Source organism: Lissotriton helveticus, chromosome 3_2, assembly GCF_964261635.1.
Source record: "Lissotriton helveticus chromosome 3_2, aLisHel1.1, whole genome shotgun sequence".
NCBI classification, from domain to species: Eukaryota; Metazoa; Chordata; class Amphibia; order Caudata; family Salamandridae; genus Lissotriton; species Lissotriton helveticus.
In genome coordinates, this window is record NC_136062.1 from 269,752,670 (window position 1) to 269,771,695 (window position 19,026).

General features: G+C 44.7%; 1 protein-coding gene across 2 annotated transcripts in view; it reads right to left on the reverse strand.

Annotated features, from left to right (window-relative positions):
• Nucleotides 1-19,026, reverse strand: part of MYO1E (myosin IE) — a 616,637-nt gene that overhangs the window by 580,202 nt on the left and 17,409 nt on the right. The window lies entirely within an intron of this gene.

Sequence of the window (19,026 nt, forward strand, 5' to 3'; positions counted from 1 at the left end):
ACATCATTTCACATCTTAAAATGACTTTTGTAAACACTATTAAAGTTGTTAGATGAGAATGGCAGCCTCATTCACAGGTTTGCCACTGATAGTTCTGGAACTGATCACTTTAACCCATTAAATATACCATAACAAAATGGGCGGAGTACCCCAGTTCAGTGAGTTAAATGCTAGCTGCTGAGATGACATCCCCGGTGGCCTACACGTCGCAAGTTTGAATGCTGCCAAGACCAACCCTGTCTTTCATCCCAGCGAGGTTCGTAAATTCAGTAGCATTACTTTGGAAACTTGGATAACTTGCTTCTTACACCGCTACAGGGACTTGTGATATAAACTGAGTTAAACGAATATATATTTTAAAATGATGACCAAAAATGTGCCAACTACTAAACCCATAATGTAATTAATGAATGAAACATGAAATTCACGTTATCTGCTGACAGGGCCATGAGAGAAAACGAGCAGTTAAACACAGATGAGGACGTCAGTATGTGGTTCTGACCATCCCAGAACAGAACCCCATACCCAACCTAACCAATCCAGGAGCTTCTATCATGCTGCTAAAAATATTATTCAGCATGAGCGAAGCATCTGGATTGGCTGGAGCAGGCAGGCTCAGCGCTCTGAAAGGCACTGGAGGCCTGTACCTGCTCTCCAAACCAGTGTCTAAGACAGCTGGGCTGGAGAGGTTTGAATTGTGTATGTCGGGCTGGCCGTATAGAAATTGCCGGCCAAACCAACAGGTGCACTTCAAACTGAAATGGCCACTCCTCATTGCTGCCCATCAGCTAATGATGCACTGGCCCTGCCCCGCCCTCACACTCAGTTCGGTAGACAGTAAAAAATAAAATGGTGTGGAGATAGGTGAACGAAAGATCAGAGGTAGACCAGGAGGAGACCATGGGATATAGGAACATGTGCAGGGAGAAGCAAGTGGAAGAACATATACAGAAAGAGGGCATGAGATGGGAAGTTAATGGAGTCGCATGGTGTGGAAACCACTGTGAGGCAGGCATACCTGTCAACTGGATGAAGGAACGGGTTGAAAAAAAGTATTGGACAAATAAGATAGGGAAAAAGTGACTGAATAGTTACAGAAGAGAATTTAGAGGAGAACATAACTGGCAGACATGGGAAGAAGAGACAGAGAGCAAATCTAAGGATAGTTTCTAGGTGCCAGTCAACCAGTGGATGAGCAGGTGACGTGCGCAAGACATTGACAGAAATCCGATGATTGGGACAAGTTGAAAGAGACCTAAACCCTGAAAGAGCAGTCTTAAAGCATGTCCCACCCCAGAGTGAAATATGTCAGTAAACATTCATTATTGTCTTGAACCACAATCAGACTTCTGCTTAGAAGACTGCAGGATCTAATAATAAATGGGCAGTCACACCGCTGAGTTAAAAAAAAGAGCCTATAATTTTTTTTATGAGGCCTCCACCCACTTTCACCAGTGGTGCCGCCCACTTCCTGCATGGGCCCATCCCTAAGTCTTAAATGTCATTACCTGTCTGACAAGTTGTTCCGTAGGTGTGGGAGAGGGAGGGAGAGTGGGTGTGATTAAATTTGACTTTGCATCTTTAATGCTGTGCTTCTGGTTCACACAACAGAATAATCCCTTGGATGCCTGCCAAGCCCTAACCAAAAGGGTGCACACTCTGGTCAGGTAAACTGCAGAATGTGGCCAGCATGCTCGATCAGTGGCTTCTGGTGACCCTTGGAAATGATGGATAATACTGGCCTAAACTGCAGCAGGCAAAAACCCCACTTTTCTCAATGTAGGTTCTGATGGGCTTTTCACATGAGAACATATTGAAAACATTGGGTCAAATAGTACTTTTCAGGGCACAGTGCTCAATTTAAGTAACTAAAATGCAATAGGCTGGGAAAAGTCCCTTGTGAACTTTTTCGTACTTTCAAATGTTGACCACCATACTTACCAATCAAAACGTGAGTTCCTCAGGTCTTTGACCCCCCCATTAAGCCTGATTTCAGCACTAAAAGCCTAACACTCATGTCCCTGTAAATGTCTCAATGGCTCGTCTTTTCCGCACAGACTAGTCCGGCATGGCCTAGGCCTCGCGTGTATAGCTCAAGTGAAACAAATACTATTGTCCCTTCAGTGTGACCAGTTAGTGAGAGAGTATTTTCTTAGGTGTTTATGAATCTGACCTAACATGTATATTGCCCTAGAACCCTGTTGCACATATAAAGTGTAACTTTGTTTTGCTTAATCTTGGCAAAAGGAATGAAGGGGCGTTCCAGGAGTGGCTGAAGCCGGGATGTAGATCAATAGGCCACTTCTTTGACGAAGAAAGCCCCATACAGTATGAGACCCTGATGGCAGAAAATGCAATCCCTGAGATAGAAAGATTCCGGTATGCACAGATCAAGCATTGGGTGATGCAGCCAGAGATTACAGAGGCAGCTCAACGTCCTCTGACAAAGTTTGAAAGATGGCTTCTACGCAAAGAACCAGACAAGCATTTAGTATCAGACTTATACAAGATGTTGATGAACGGGCCCTCAGACACGGGGTCCCCAGCCCAACAATGGTGGGAGCGGAAGCTGGGGCGGGTGCTCTCCCTTCAGCAATGGCGGGATATATATTATCGGGCGAGGCATACAGCATCCACTACATCCAGCATAGAAACTGTGACTAAAATCGCTAGGTACTGCTACTTCACACCGGCTCGCATTCACAGAGGGAATCCGGACCGGAGTGAGTGGGGTTGGAGATGTGGCAATGCACCCGGGACACTAATACACATTCTTGGGGAGTGCCCTAAATTGACTCAATTCTGACGGAGATTGATCAACACTTTAACACTCAACTCCCCCGATTCCCTGCATATGCGGTGCTGGATCATCCAAACCTGCTGACCTATCCACCCAAAATCCAGAAGAGGCAGGCATATTGCTGTGACGCTGGGGGCGGCTCACCAGTCGATACTCGCCTTTTGGGGTACTGATAGAATCCCGACTAGATTGGGGTGGCTCCAATGCATTTGGCACTTGCTGGGGATGGAAAGGCTTCAATCGACACTTAAATTACAAGTGGATACATTCAGAGAGATCTAGCGTCTGTTTATTACCCCTCTCTCCCTGGAATTCACGGAGCTTACCTGCCCTAGGTATATGAATTGCTATGCTTGACTAAATCACAGCCTTGAATTACCCGAGGGGACTACTGCAAGAACACTAGATATATGTCCATAGGCACCCAGGGGAGGGGGAAGAGCGGGAGGGGGGTTTAGGGGTAAGTTTCTTTTCCTTTTGTTATAAGTTGCACAATTGGCTGACAATGGCTGAATGTTGATGCTACGTCAGTGACTGCATAGCTTTCAATAAGTGTTCTGTGTCGCAGCAACACAAATAAATATAAACAAAAACTTTGCAAAAGCATTTGGGGTCTTAGCTTTAGAACAATTATTGCTAGATAAGCTTCATACACATGAGGTGTTCTTTAATTTGGTTGCTCTTTACCTCTAACTTCTTATTAAAGGAATATTTGTGTCAACAATAATGCACCTGACTAAAATTTGTTTTTTGCCCCCAAGTGTGACAGCTTTTTGAAGGACGTATCTGAAACCAACCTCCACACCACTGGAGATTCAAGGGATGTAGGCGAGTCTTGTATGGCTGTTTTTATCTCCAAGCCTGACCAGAGGTTCAAGCACAATCCAGGAGGTGACCAAAATATTAGTCCTAGTAGGACCCTCCTTTGACACCCTAAGAGTGCCACACACTGCTCTGCAGCTCCTTTGCCAAGACCCCCTGTGGATCCTGGCAGCCACGACACAGAGTAATGTCCCTGGCACTGCATGGCACGCTGAGAAGTCCCAGCACTGTGGTTACACCCTGAAAGGCACTTAATAATGACATATTAGCCTACTTGGCACTGTGATATTAGCCTAGCAAAGCCATGACACCCTAAGAAGTCATGTCAGGCCTCTGCACCGACAGGACACCCTGCAAGGTATTTGGCCCTGCAGAGACATTATCATGGTGTCTCTGGGTCTGCTGTGACACGGTCAGTTCTCTGGGCCTATCCAAGCACTCGTAACACTCCCTTGCTTGGTTGTGACACACTGACAATTATTCACTTATTGTGCAGCTTTATATAGCATGGACTCCGCCCGAATAGGTGGCATAGCGCTTTACATAGTAAGTGATGATACCTAAGCACTTTATGTTTGTTAGATTAGACTTTGATGAGTACAGGTTGCAATTAAGATAGGTAAACCTTGACTCCAAATGATTCAACACAAAGCAGGTGAAAAATGTAAGATGCTAGGTACCTGTAGCAATTCACTCCTAGGACTCAGCTCTCCTCGATTTTCGTATCGTGACAAGCAACTGCGTGCCTAGCAGTGATGTGTCATGTCATAAGGTCCCATCCTACCTTTACACACATTGAGATATCAGAGCAGACACAAGAGACACCTTCATTGATCATAAACAAACTGCTTTATGCTTCAGCTACCTAATCAATCATGGCAGCGCCTAGAGGTCACCTGGAAGGAGCAAGCGCTCTCTGTGCAGATGAGATGCCTACAATCTACTCCCCTAATAGCAGATACTGCACCCAACACTCAGCTACTCACCCCCTGACGACCACGATTAGCAAATGCACTCACCACTTAGATATCCAGCAGAAGCACCTGAAGGGTTATGAGGAGGTCAAGCAATGAAACTTCAAAGCAGAAGTACTATGCTATGTGGTGGGCAGACTGGGTCAAACAAGGGCAGTCTGGTACTGGCAGTTATCCAACCCCTGTCCCATCATGTGCCCCTGTCTGGGCCGGGGTCGACAGAGCAGCTGGTCACTGGTCCACTTGCCCCAGCTTCGGAATCCTTCACTCTATGGGTGCCGCCCCAGGTTGGGTCAGTCGGACAGACAGGGGCGGCTCCTCCTAAATGGCGGAGGAGTGTTGCCCCGCCAGCTGCAAGCAAAGCAGGTAAACACTAATAAATAAAATGGCATGATAATGCCATTTTGTTTTGCCACCAGTTGGCGCTGTGTACAGTGCGAGCGTTAGGCAGGGGGATGGGGCAGAATCCTGCTATTGCGGGGCTACTGCTGCCCCTTTCAGTGCGCATGTTGGGTTGGCCAGCTAGCCTGACATGCGCACTGAAAGGGGCCAGACACCCAGCAATCCCTGGGCTGTGAAACAGCTGGGGTATTGCTGCCACAGGCCCCCAGTCTCAAAATGAGTGCTGGTTTAGCCTGCTCTAACCAATCCTGGGGCTGCTCTCATGCTGACAGCAGCTCCAGGATTGGTCAGGAGTCACATTCCACTGGGCAGGAAGGGAAGACCTTCTCTTTCCTGCTCGTGGACGTCACACCACCATCGCAGGGAGTGCCACACTGGGTGTGTTTATCATTGTGGCGAGTTTGGCACAATTTTTGTATTGCCAGCTGCCACTGCAGACAGATTAAGCTAAAGATACAAAGCGGACAGGCCGAAGGCTAGTGGCTATCAGTAGGGCTGTAGAACAAAGAAATAAGACCACTGTCAAGAGATGATTGAAGCGGGCAGAGAAATGGTACTAGTGTCGCATGAGCACTGTTGACCACATGATGCCTCAATTATCAGCCATTGGTGGCATTAAATTAACCTGCGCCCCAATCTGTTTTGATGGATCATGGTAATTACTTGGGGCTTTTTTTGGACAAGGTGTCATGTTTTTGGCTCTATGTCCACAATGTGACCACATGTGAGGGACCGAACATGATTTTTTTGGGGAAATGACTGAGATTATGAGCAACGCTGCATGCAGGAAGAATAGAAAAGTGTTTGGTGTTGCCTACCAGCAAAAACTAATTTTACCACAGTGTTTCCATGGCTTACCCTTGAGTCTCGAGGGCTTGGGTAACATTCCTTGGTTTTACTGTGAAAAGCTATTCCCTGGAACATCATCTTTACATCTGAATACATCTCAATTTTTCTAATCTGATGGAAGGTGTTTCATGGTAGCTACAGGTTACACAATTTCCATATTATATCAAGTAATTTAAAAAAAACCTGGAAAAACAATTCTTCTTAAAGTGCAACAGGAAACGCACCAGCTACCCCTGTCGAGTGACACAAAGAAGTGGCGATCTTGGCACTAAACTGATAAGTATTCTGTAAAAGTGCCTACAATTGGCTACTGATCCTGACAATCTTAACAGATAAGGGAACTGAGGCATAGAAAGATGAATTTGTTTCAGATAGACCTTACAAAGTGGTCAGATTGGGAAGCCAGGATTCATTACAGGCACCACTCTCAGCAGACACTAGACCACATCTCCTTCTTAAGTGGGCATTTGTTGTTAGGGAAGGGTGCAAGTTCTGGAACAAACACTTTAGATAATGGGTTGAGTAGGGCAATTATTGTAAATTAAACCTGCACACTCCAACTACCCGGCAATGGTGCATACCTAAACCACAAATATAAAATAAAGATCAGAGCAATCACTGGTGTCTAACTTTTGGTTAAATAGAACGCATACGAAGATGCTCATAAAGTGTAACTTCAGTTGTTGGAAATTGGTAGACACAATGTAAGGAATTTCCTTCAGGCACTTTTTTCTCGCTAAAGTAATTCTTCTCCTTGTTTCGCAACGTTCCAGTAAAGATGCTGTCAACTACGATATTCTCATACGTGACATATTTTGATATATACAGACGAATATCACGTGTGGGAAGATACTGAATACTTAAATTGTAGTTCAGCATTTGAGGTGTGTCATGTGTCAGAGACCACTTCCCACACACAGGCCCTTATTGCTTTCTATCGTTTGTAATTAAGTGGTTAAAGAAATGCAGAGGCACACAAATACCTGCCCATACAAGTTCATCAAATCAAACATTTGTTAGAGGTTCATATCATCTATAAAGCATACACAAATAAAATATAACTCGTATACATTCCAGGAAAAAAGAAAAGACAATGTTCACGAACTTCATGCAGATATGACGAAAAGGAAATTCACAGAAACAAAGCATTTGGCAACAGCATTAAAAAAGGAACAGGCTATTCCAGTGGAGTCTACAATATTTAAATTATGGAATTTGCAACGGTCTATGTTCCCGATTCGGAAGGGGCACACTTGAAGTTTGAATCAGACTCTTGGCTTTTTATACCCAACTAACTGCCCAGTTCCCGTCGCCCCACCTCTCTTTTGATCGGGTCCAATCATACAACGATGCACAAGTATTTAAAACATTTCAAATCACAGCCTCTCAACCAAGAGTGAACCTCTGCAGCACATCCAAATTAGCATGCAAGGCTTGAGAAGCATGAACAAAACTGGAAGGCCTGTCAACCTCGGGAGGTCATGTTTAAAGACCCATGTCCTTAAAGCGGCAAGGATGGGGAGAAGATGGGAAATGTACCTATGGTGTTTGTGGGAGCATGTTTCAGAACTTAGGTCTTTCAATGCACTCGTGTTTTTTAACGTTGCACACTCTCACTGCTGCATCAGCAGCTTCGGATTGGATGACCATAGAGTCAACTGTCAGCAGCCTAGAGTGGGTAACCACTGAGTCCTAGACGACCGTTCCAAGCCAGCTTCTCTTCAAGATCCCGAGCTCCTTTGCTGCAGACGGCCTTTTGGGGGCAGCATCACTGTGTGGTCTGACTGTGGGGTTTATATGGCTGTAGGTAAGTCCTTCAAAACAGACTGGATCTTCTGATTTAATTCCTCCTCACACTGTGTTAGCTATTGCATTTTACATACATTACAGTAATGCACTTTAGCTGGCGGCAATAGCCAGGTTATTATATGGTGGTCATACTTCAGTAAGAGTCCCTGTACAATTACCGGTATATCTGACAGAAGAGAGAACAGCATTGGCTTGTAGTTCCAGTAGCTGTAAAGCATCCAACACAACTCACAGACTCTTGCATGGCCCAGGTTGGGCAACATGTCTAAGAATGGAAATTGAGTTATGTCTTTAAACAGAAATCAGCATTTGTTATTCTGAGCTATAACATTTTGACCCCATTCCGTTTTCTTTTTGCTGTAAGTTTATTTGGTACCCGTTTCATCTTCTCTCTGTGGTTTCCCAAGATTGCCATACGTAGAATGGCATCAGTGGGATGTATGGGATTTCTGCAAATTTTTGCACTCTAGCCTTAGAGTTCCCTGGTTAACCCCAGCTTACGTTGTTTGAGCAGAGGGAAACAGCAGAACACGTTCAGACTACTGTGACCGCTATTTAAAAGCACGGTCGGCAGTCTAGTCTTTCTGACCCCGAGGGTCATATAAGAGGCTTCCTGGCGCTAAAGGCAAGCCCGTCTGTGCCTGTACCCGCCCGAACGCCACCAGGAAAAAAGGTAATTTAAATGCCTCCTTTACGATACACCAGAGCTGACTTAACAGATATTAGGGATATGGCTATCCGTTTTAGAACCCCTAGCCTGCTCTGTACTTTTGGAATTTGAGTGCCACCATTTTTACAGATCTTGCGACTTTGTGTGCTCTCTATCTATCCTCAGGAGAAATGCTACTTTTAGAGTGACTGTAATCCCAGTCAGCGGAGAGCATGGATGTCTCTCCTCTCCATGGCTTTGCAAAGGCTATCCATTGAACCACGCCACAGACCAATCTCTGCTTCGTGGCCTCTACTGTAATGCTCGGTCTAACCCCAAACATGCTTTCGAACTATGGCATCTTTTTGCCACTGATCAACCTGACATTTGTTTTGTTTCCGAAAACAATGCTCCAATCCTCAGCACTTCCCAGTATCCCTTTAGCATTTCCCCCGGTGTGAGGGTTGATTAGATTAGATAGAGAGTCTAAATTTGGAGGCGAAATTGCTATTGCTTTCAGCAATCCGGCAAAAATAATTTTATTGGATTCACTCCTTACCGACTGGGTTGAGCTCTGTATTTTTAAACTGGAGACACTTACTGGTGTTGTCTGGAAGAGTGCTTTAGTTTACCGCCTTACAGGACCTAAAAAAGATTTCATTAATAAGCTGATTGAATATCCAGCACTGTACATTCTAGCTTCTGACAACTTTATGCTGATAGGTGACTTCAACTATCATGCAGAGCTGGACTCCGACCCAGAAGCTGTACTTCTGCTTTTAGATTTTGAGTTGCTAAGACTGCATCAAAATGTTTCTGGCCCCACTCACAAAGCGGGTCATACTTTGAACTTTATTTTTACTAACTCACCAAATCTACAGGTTGACTCTCCATTCCCACTGGTCTGGACGGATCACTTCTCCATAAACTTCCAGCTCCACGTAGGGAAATCGATTCGCCACAATATGGCAGCCCCATACTGATTTGGCGTGGAGGTAGGTCTCGCTTCCCTCTTGCATGCCTTTCTTTCCCACCCAACCCTCCACAATGCACTCAGATGTTAACATTGCCCTGGAAGATTTCCAAAGCTCCTTTTCACAGGCATTGGATAACAAAGCTCCAGCTAAACTTAGCTATCCAAAGGCGATTAAAACCCTTCCCCCTGGTGTTCGGAGGATCTTAAAGTGGAAAAATCGGCATGTAGAAAACTTGAAAGGATATGGCGAACTAGATCACTTTGAGGAAATACTGTCCAAAATCTTTGTTAACTTTCCCAGCGGCTTTACACAGACAGAATTTCCCTCCCACGCTTTCTCAGCCACTAACCACTTGGCTCTTAATGGCGGATTTTCAACCCATTACTTCAGAACACGTCCTAACCCAGATGAGCAAAATTAAATCAGGCTCACCATCTGACTCCCCACCCCCACACACACATTATGGCAACCCTGGCATTTCTCGTGTCTGTTTACCCACTCTCTTAGTACTGAAAGCCTTCCTTCGAGCTAGTAAGCAGCTCAGATCCTGCCAATCTTAAAGAAACCTAATGCAGACACCCTTGAACTATCCAACTACAGGCTGATTGTGCTGCCTCCATATCTCAGTAAAATAACAGAGACTTTGGTAAACAAACAACTTATGCCTTTTCTGGTAAACCATTCCCTTTTGGAGTCTTCTCAGTCAGGTTTCCGTGCCTTCTCCAGCACAGAAATGGAATGGTGGCGGTATTAGACATCTTCAGACTATCTCTTGAAGGTCTCCCAGCTATGCTGATATTACTCAACTTATGCACCACATTCAACACAACCCCACATTCTCTCTTCATACAGATACTCCTCGAAATTGGTATCAGCGGAAAAGCACTTAGATGGCTTCAAAACTTTATTAGTAACCGGTCTCAAACTGTAAATCTAAAGTCCTTAAAAAAAACTGCTCCATGGCCCAAGACAAGGGGGCGCCGCTGGGCTCCTCCCTGAGCCCCACACTTTGTAATATCTACAGGCCCCCTTGGCTCAAGTAGTAAGATCCTGTGGTTTTGAAGTCCTTTCTTAAGCAGATAACACTCAATTGATCGTCTTTATGGGACCCAATCCTGAATCTACAAAAACTGAATTTAGGGATTATATGAGGAAGATAGCTTTCTGGAGGACGTTGAACTGCCGACAACTAAACAGCGACAAGACAGAGTTTTTTGCTTTTCGGTAAGGCCCATGGTCACTGGTCAGATGACTGGTGGCCCCTGGAACTAGGCACGGTCCCCCTCCCTAAAAAGGTAATGAAGAATGTGGCCAGCCCGATAGATGAGAGGTTAGCTCTGCTTATGGTGCCTGCTACGGGACAATGCGCCTGCTCAGGAAGACTTTCCAATGGTTGTCCCTCCAAACCAGGAAAAACCTCACTCAGCACTGATTGTAAACCGCCTAGACTAAGGCAACACTTTTATAGTTTCAGCAAATGATGCTCTTTTGTCTAAACTTCAGCTGGTTCAGAATAAGACTGCACACCTGATCTGTAAACTCCCTCCTCGTACCCCTTCCATGTGCACTCTGAAAACCCTGCACTGGCTGGGGGTGGGAAAACACTCCCTGCTCAGACTTCTTTCCGTAGTTCACAGGTCCCTGTCTGGCAATGGGCCCCTCTATTTAGCAAAGAAATTGCAACTTTACCTGCCCACTCGTAACCTCAGGTCCAGTGGGCAATCTCTGTTACGCCCAAACCGTATATGTACGGCCAGATATAGTGGGAGATCTTTCTCCTCTCTTGCTCCCCACCACTGGAACAGACTGCCTTTACACATTGGGTCCTGCCCTAAAACTGCTCAAAACTTGACTCTTTCTCTAATTCTATCTTTTCCTGTTTATATGCCACAGCGCCGAGAGATACTTTCAGGGGTGATTCGTCCTGCGCTTTATGAACCTATTAACATAACATAGCCATGCTGATACAAGTGATACCAAACTGGCTACATCTAATAATTCAATCCTGTGGTCTCAATAGTTAATTCTGATGTATGTGCTGTCCGCCCTAGTGTATGTGAATGCCCCCTCAAATGTATTTGACAACCCCAGTCTACAACATTTTATAGCCCCCTGAAATGTATCTGACAGGTAATTCTGATAAATAGAATAGCCTACATCTTTCTTTACATTAGAGCGATTAAGTGTCAGTGAAGCTCCCTATCTCTAGATATCAAGATACTGGCCTTGCTTCTATAGATCCCTGTGTCAGTCGGAACTAAAGCCAAGAGACCTAATACAAATGATTCCACTGCTAGCTCTGGCCCACCGGAAACCTGCCACGGCAAGATCTGGAGTCAAGGACATCAACCACTGCTGAAATGGGCATAAGCTACTTTAACACTTTAACAATTACATTTAGCATGTCTTTGGTAACACCGCTAAAAGGTGAGCGCTAGATTGTAGTGGATATAGGGTGTTTTGTTTAGATTGACTGGAGAGCCCTGTTTTGAGGTTAGGCATAAACATTACAGTATTTTGGTCATTGGCTGAAAATTAGTTGATGTTTGGGTTGCTTAGTTGCTGGTTTTACTATTGCATTTTTAAGTAGTATGGCTATGTCTTGCTTTAATGTTGCTGCTGCCCAGCTGAGATAGTGCCGGCAATATTCACCAGATCTCCCTCAAGAAGCAAGCCGGGCAACAGTCCGGCAGTGTCATGCTGCTGCGGCCTTATTCGTAGGATTGCCTCCTGCTCTAGGCAACATTGCCGACTGAGGCGAGGCGCTGCTCGTTTACATTTGCCAGCAAATCTATTGAATTTCAGTATGGAAGTCATCTTACCGATAAAAGGAGAAACAACAAAGTTGGAGATACAAAGTTTGAGTCTGGCATTAATTGAATAATTACTTTGTTTTGAGAGTGTATTTTGTGATTTAAAGTACAATGGTTTGGCCATATTTAGTTTCCTCCACCTCACCTCCGACAGGAAGTCTTTACAGTCACGCCAAGCAAAACATATGGTGACAAGACGTATGCAAACAACCCAGATGAGCAGATGTTAATTCTACAACACCCTTAGAACAAACCAGCTCATCCTATCCCTCGCATGCTGCCTGGAAAACACGCCAAACCTGATTTTCTGGGCCCTTGCCAGCACTGGTAGAATAGCTGCAACAAGTTTTAGATTTTCTCCTTGGTACAGAGGCTGTGCTGGTACCTGGGTCCATCCTACAGAAGCCCAAACAACGGTAAAGACACACATGCTCAAACACTGACTTCCAGCTATCTTGCAAACCTTACAAGAAGGAATATGGCCGAAGCTGTTCTCCTACTAAGGATGTAATATGTAGCTCTAATCCCAGATCACAAAAAGTTCAAAAGGCACTGAACAACTATCTCTTCAAGCTAGCTTTCTACAACCTCTGTGCTTGACAGCACCATGTTTCTCCTCTCTTCCACCTTCCAGAGTCTTCAATCTTATAGCCCTCCCTAACTCCTCTTTGCTAAGCTAAGCAGTAAGAGATTGGAGGTGGTTCCTGGGATGCAAACATGCTCTATAGATAACCATGATGTCTGGAATTAAATACATTTAATTTGATTTGTTTTCACCCACAGTATTTTTATATACCCTACACACTTTAGTTTGATTCACACGGGTGCTTGCTATTGAAAAGTTGTTCTCTTGTTGTTCATGTGTCTTTGCCCCTATGTTTTAGACACCATACATCTCGAGGACGAGCCACACACACAACACGGATGGTGACCATGAATCATCCACTTTTAGAAAGTGACGAAGATTAAAACATAAATATGTCCCTGATGAGGGAAATACTTTATAAAACATGGAGATTTGTGTCACTATTTCTAAAGAACTAAATAGAAAGAAAACATTTGATCGAAACATATAAAATTCAAGTGCATTAAAACAATTCGACAATCCTTGCCGAAGTCAATAACTTTACGAAGCAGATTTGTAAATACGCTACTGCAATGAAAAATGTGATTTAGGGGGGGGCACTATCTTTTGGTCTGTATGTTAATAGGAAGTCTAAATGCACTATATGATTTTCCAAATGGTGGCAGATGCAGATTCTCATTCTTTGTCTCTGTCTCGTTTGTAGTTCATCATAACAGCTCAGGGATCTGGGCCACCCACTGATACAGGAAGAAAGGAAGAGAATATTCCGATGTTATGGTGAAAGAGTCTGCTGTATGGCTGGAATGGTGCACAGTAATTTTTAGTAATGATGGCTTGTCAAGATTTTATTTCCGGTCAAATACTGGAAATAAAGTGCTTGGACAGTGAATGCCTAAGCCATATTTTCAGAAAGTGTTCCTGATTTTCTTTCAGCCGTTTGAGTCTTTGTCTTTGTACAAATACAACAACCCTTAAAGGAGAGATGGAATATTTCAATTAATCTCAGTAACTGGCGATCACCGGGGGCCACATCCCAGTTCATTGTTTTTCACCCACCATGCCATTCTAGACAAAGACCTGCCTTATACTACAGATCAGAGCCAATTATGCTCCCTATCAGAGCAGTCCGTACGAACTGCCAGGGGTAGCCGCCCTCTGGAAGAGACCACAAGCACCCCATTGCCAGGGGAAGCCCCCCTCTGGAAGAGACCAGAGGCAGCCCCACGCTGGTTTCGCCTTAGTTGAGGCTCGTCAGTGGACCGTAGCTTCAGTCCTATGGAACAGTGAGTACAGAACCCACGTTTGGGCATACGCGCTGCCCTTCAGTTTTTCATATTTTTCATTGTAACACCCTCAAAAAGATGGGTATCCCCATATGAGGGTCACATGCTCATTGAGCCAGTGGCTGAGATTAATTCAATCATTCCACCCATCATCCATCCATTGTGAACAAATAGAGGTACAGTAGTGGGAAATAAGCAAACAATAGGCAAAAAGCACCACACATTCTGTAAATTCACTAAATTTTCAGTTTTGGAAAAAAAAGAGAATGGCGTTGACCAGTTTCTTCAATCTCTTGTATGTACACCACTAGCTAAATTCATACTTTATTCCAGTATGAGCATATATTTAGAGTGATATGACACTAAAACCACGAAAGGGGATTTAATGAGATAGGTATTGAACATCTGAATTAGTACCCTGCACAGAACTCCAACACCTAAAGTGGTCATTCATTCAAATATATTATGCATTTTCTCAGAACTGTTATTCTCCTTGCAGCCAGTCTGTGCCTACTGGAAAATACTGGTTAAAAAGAGGTCAATATTAAATCTGTAAATGTTTTGGCAAATTTTACAATGTAGTGGACACCAAGTTACTACATGCCCCACTAGGCCCAAAAAGGCTTTACGGTGATGCTGCAGGGCCAGATAATTCATTCCTCTGTTGCCCCAGTGTGATGAGCCAACAGCTGCACCAAACCTTTCCTTCGCTAGGTTATAGTTCCTTCTCCAAACATATGTAAGCAGTACGCGTGAGTTAATGGAAAGCTAAGAGAGGCAGCAGTAATGCCTAAAGAAACAACATAAATGGTCTAGGATAGTTATCTACCTGCACAGCATCGGCATCAATTCAAATAATGCACTGTATAGCACCTACATGTGAATTTATTAAGGCGCTGCATGTCTGTAGAGGGATAGCTCAAATGAGTCAACTGCCAGTTTGTCTCAATTGTCTGAGAGAAGTCAAGGTTTTCCCCTCAGCCATCCCAGCAGGCCTTGAAAAGGCTGATTTCAAATATTTGATGGAACTGCACCAGGCAGTGGCAGATTCTAGTGGTTGCACACTTGCTGATGTAAACATGTGTCAAAGTTTATTCCAGAAGCCAGAATAAAGAGCACAGGACTGATGAAATGTAACTATACCCATCACCACTGTTGCTGCATAATCTTGTACTTTTTGGCATCTACTCAAATCAGCTCACCTGGAAACCCAAGACAAATACTACAGCCGTAATGTACCACAAAAAGCCTGCTTTTTTTTGTGCAAAGGTAACAACCCAGGCAGACAAATAGGAACAAAAACTGGCTAATGAAAGAAACACATATTTATAAACAACAAAAAGCCTGCTACATAAAAATAAAGATTGCTTTCATTACACAATGCATTTCTAGATAATTTAGTGTGCTATAAGTCAGTTAATTTAGAGAAGTAAATTAGTTCCTCGTGCATTGCAATGCAATCACCCATAGAAGGCTAAATGATACACAAAACAGCCAACTGCATGAGGTGAGAGAGATATAATCTACTGGGCGGAAACAAATCCCACTGTATGTATATTTTAAAACATTGGTAACAGTCGTAATAGAGATAGTTGTGCTGTAAGGGCAGGCCTAAACATTACTCGAGAAATTGAGGCCAATGCGTTGACTTTAAGGAGATATTGGTGGGTTGATGGAGACAGGAATATATAAGCACATTCTTAGTCACTGCATTGGCCTGGTTTTCAAAAGACAGAAATGGGTGAAAGTAGAAACCCAAAGATTTAACGGAGTTAGTTGTAGGGGCCAATTAAAGAACGTATCCGGGGTCCAGTAGCTTGAACACCGATTATCTCATAGGTGCTTGTGTTACAGGGTCAGGATTAGGAGGTGGGCTGATCTTGTACTGAAGACCCTGCTTAATTTGAGCCTGTGTTTTCCAGGGCTCGGCACCAGCACTTCATTGTCAGCGCTGGCGCTTGTGTCGGTCTGCCACAAGGTGGCACTGCCTGGCTAATTTAGAGATGACCACAACAGTTAATTATTCATCTGCAGCTCTGGTCAACATTGGAACTTATTGGGGTCGGATTACATGGACACCCAAAAAGTGGTGTCTCTGTTTCTTCTACGAAACTCACGAAACGACCTCCCCCGATCCGCCACCCGCAGGAAGGTATCGGAGCCTCGTGACGCGCGGCATTAAATATCTGGGTGTCCATGTAATCCGCTGTACCAGATGAGGCCACACTTTGTACTACTTTAGGTTGCCTCACTTCCCTAGCAGGTAACTCCCTAGGGTAATACCAGTGGTAGGTAGCAAAGCACCTTTTCCACTTGCTTGTAGATAGTTTTTATTATAATATTTTGTTCACGGTCCTGAAGAATCGCCACTGATCATTGTATGACAAGTTTAGGGGGAGAAACATGTCGACCATCTGGGAGTAGAGTATGGTATTTGTCACACTGAGAACAAAATACGCTACCCCTCCCTCATTATTTTTATTCAGGTAGCGTACCTCACAGAATAAAGTCTTCAAGAGGATTTTCTGACCTGCTTTAAACTTCACAACACACATCTACACCTGACTAGGCCCCTCACACCCACTGCACCCTTACGGCAAGGAACAAAAGATTTCCGACAAAGAGCCCCTTTAAGGGTGCCCGTTGGGCATTGCAGCGCCGGCCCAACGAGGAGCAGGCTCAAATGATGAAGCATGACACCTAGCTTGCTGGGTGTGTGAGAGCCCTAGTTCTGAAAGGAGGAATTTCCCTCCCCCCCTCCTTTGTTGACCTCCTGTAATGGTACCGCGTTGTTACAACGAAACCCTAACAACGCGGTACCATTACAACGCAGGTTTTAGAACAAAAGTCGTTACAACGACTTTCGCTGGAGGGCGCTTTAGGATAGGGAATAGTTTAATTTACTATCCAACACCTTCCCTACTATCCACGGGGACTGGAGTTGGAATAGTAAATTAAACTATTCACTATCCAGCGCCCCCCAACGCAAGTCGTTGTAACGACTTGTGTTGAAAAACATGCGTTGTAACGGTACGCGTGGTAATACCACGCGTCGTACCGTCATACATCCTCCTGTAATACGTTGCCAGACATTACTAGCTTTGGCATTTTAATGGTGATAATTATTTCACCTAGGAACTTCGTACTCCTTTCTTTATTTAATACCTCCTGGTGTTACCCCTTCCTTCAAGCTTGGCCTCTGCCTCTGTGGTAGAGCTCAGGTCTTTGTTGCTTCTTGGTGAATCCTATGGTAGAGCTTCGATGGCCGCTGGTATCTCCTGGCATTTGTTGAATCTGATACATCTCAGATCTCTATCAGGGGCGCAACTAGACCTGTACTTCAGGCGGGGGGTTAACACTCCCACCCAGGACTGGCCCTCGCACTGGTCGCGCACGATGCAACAGCCTTTTTTTTGGCACCCCTCCCCCATTTCCTAATCCATGAATTCCGTAACTACCATTCACCAACAATGCACCTCATCTCTCTATAGCTGCTTTCTGACAAACATTTCTTTTTTTTTATAGCGCTACTCATAGTTTACTCACACTCAGTTCTGTAATCTGCATGGTACACGTTGTTTGTAGCAGGCACATTAACCCTCTGTGCTGTGTGGATGGCAGGTGTGCCCATGTGAGTGCACGGTGAGCGATACGACAGTGTGAGAGTAGGATAAAAGGAGTGACTGCAGGGTGAGTGAGGTGAAGCCCTTTTAGCCTTATGGGCTTTGCGCGCCTGATCTCTACTGTCTCCTGATGCGCCACTCTGGCACCTCATATCGTGCCTCCTCAGCAGGGCTCAAGCATCCACCTCCTGGTGCACACTCCCTACCAGAGCTCAGACCTCTGGCAATTCCTACCAGTCCCTGTGTGGGCAGAGCCTGCCTTTGCTAAGACAGCGCTGTGGGCAGACGGAAATTTGCCATCCTTGCTGATGGTAGTGAATTAAATGAGGCAGCAGGCGGTCCCTTTTGTATTCACTGGTCAGTACCTGGATGAGCAGGGACCGGCCCCTGAACACAAACAATCCCGGATTTCCCCCAGCTTACCTAAATCACTGATAGTTTAGCAGCCTCACACAGATGATGGTTTTGTTGATGTGTGCCAGCAGGGATCAGAGGTTGAAGGGAGGGCAACAAAGGGGGCTAAAGGGGTGTTAAAAACATCGCCACCATATGATAATGAAAAAACTAAAACCACTTTAAACTGGCAAATCAGACAGAAACAAACAGACAGGGACAAGAACAAGGTTGGAGCAAGATGAAAAGAGTGCTGCCATTGGCATGACCCTAATGCACACAGCTCTGTGCCTCCTACAGAAAATTGGCAGCCTGGGCCCAGCTCTCCCATGCCAAAGGCCGTCCCTGTGTGTGTGGAGTCTTGTGGCACATCCCTCTGGTAGAGGTCGGGTTTCCGATGCCTCCTGACGTACCCCCTAAGGTAGTGCTCAGGCCCAGAGCTTAAAGTGGGCCAGGATGTGCCAGGGCTGAGGCAGCTCTAAAAAGCAAGTGCTGATGGGGCTTTTTGTTTTTTACCCCCACCTCAGAGGGAAACAAAACTTAATTCTGCAGCAGTGCCAACCTTCACTGCCTTGGATGTAACTTCAAAGACACATGTTATAGTTCTTTCACATGCTTATCATTTCAGAACTGTTTTTTTTTTGCAGAGTTATATATTGCAAAGTGGACCCACACTGGAGCACTTTATGTGAGCAGCAGTGACATTACACAAGGGCATACTCAATTTTTTAACCTTAGGATGTTGAGCTGACTGTAGAGGCTTTAACCTGCTTCCCGAGTTCCAAAGTCGGCAGCTCTAACCGTTCTCCCACAAAAACTGAGGCATTTTCAATATTTTATACAACGAAACATAGTTGTTGCTCATTTATCCTTTGCAATTAACAACTACTGACAAAGACCACAGTCCTGCCTTGTTGTAGGTGTAATGTTGCTTGTTGTATTATATATCTGGATGCAATAACAGAAGCAACAAAATACCAGTCGGGTGGCACACTATGCTAAGCACAGATTGTTTACCCTAAGTGTTTGGCCACGCCCTTTATTAG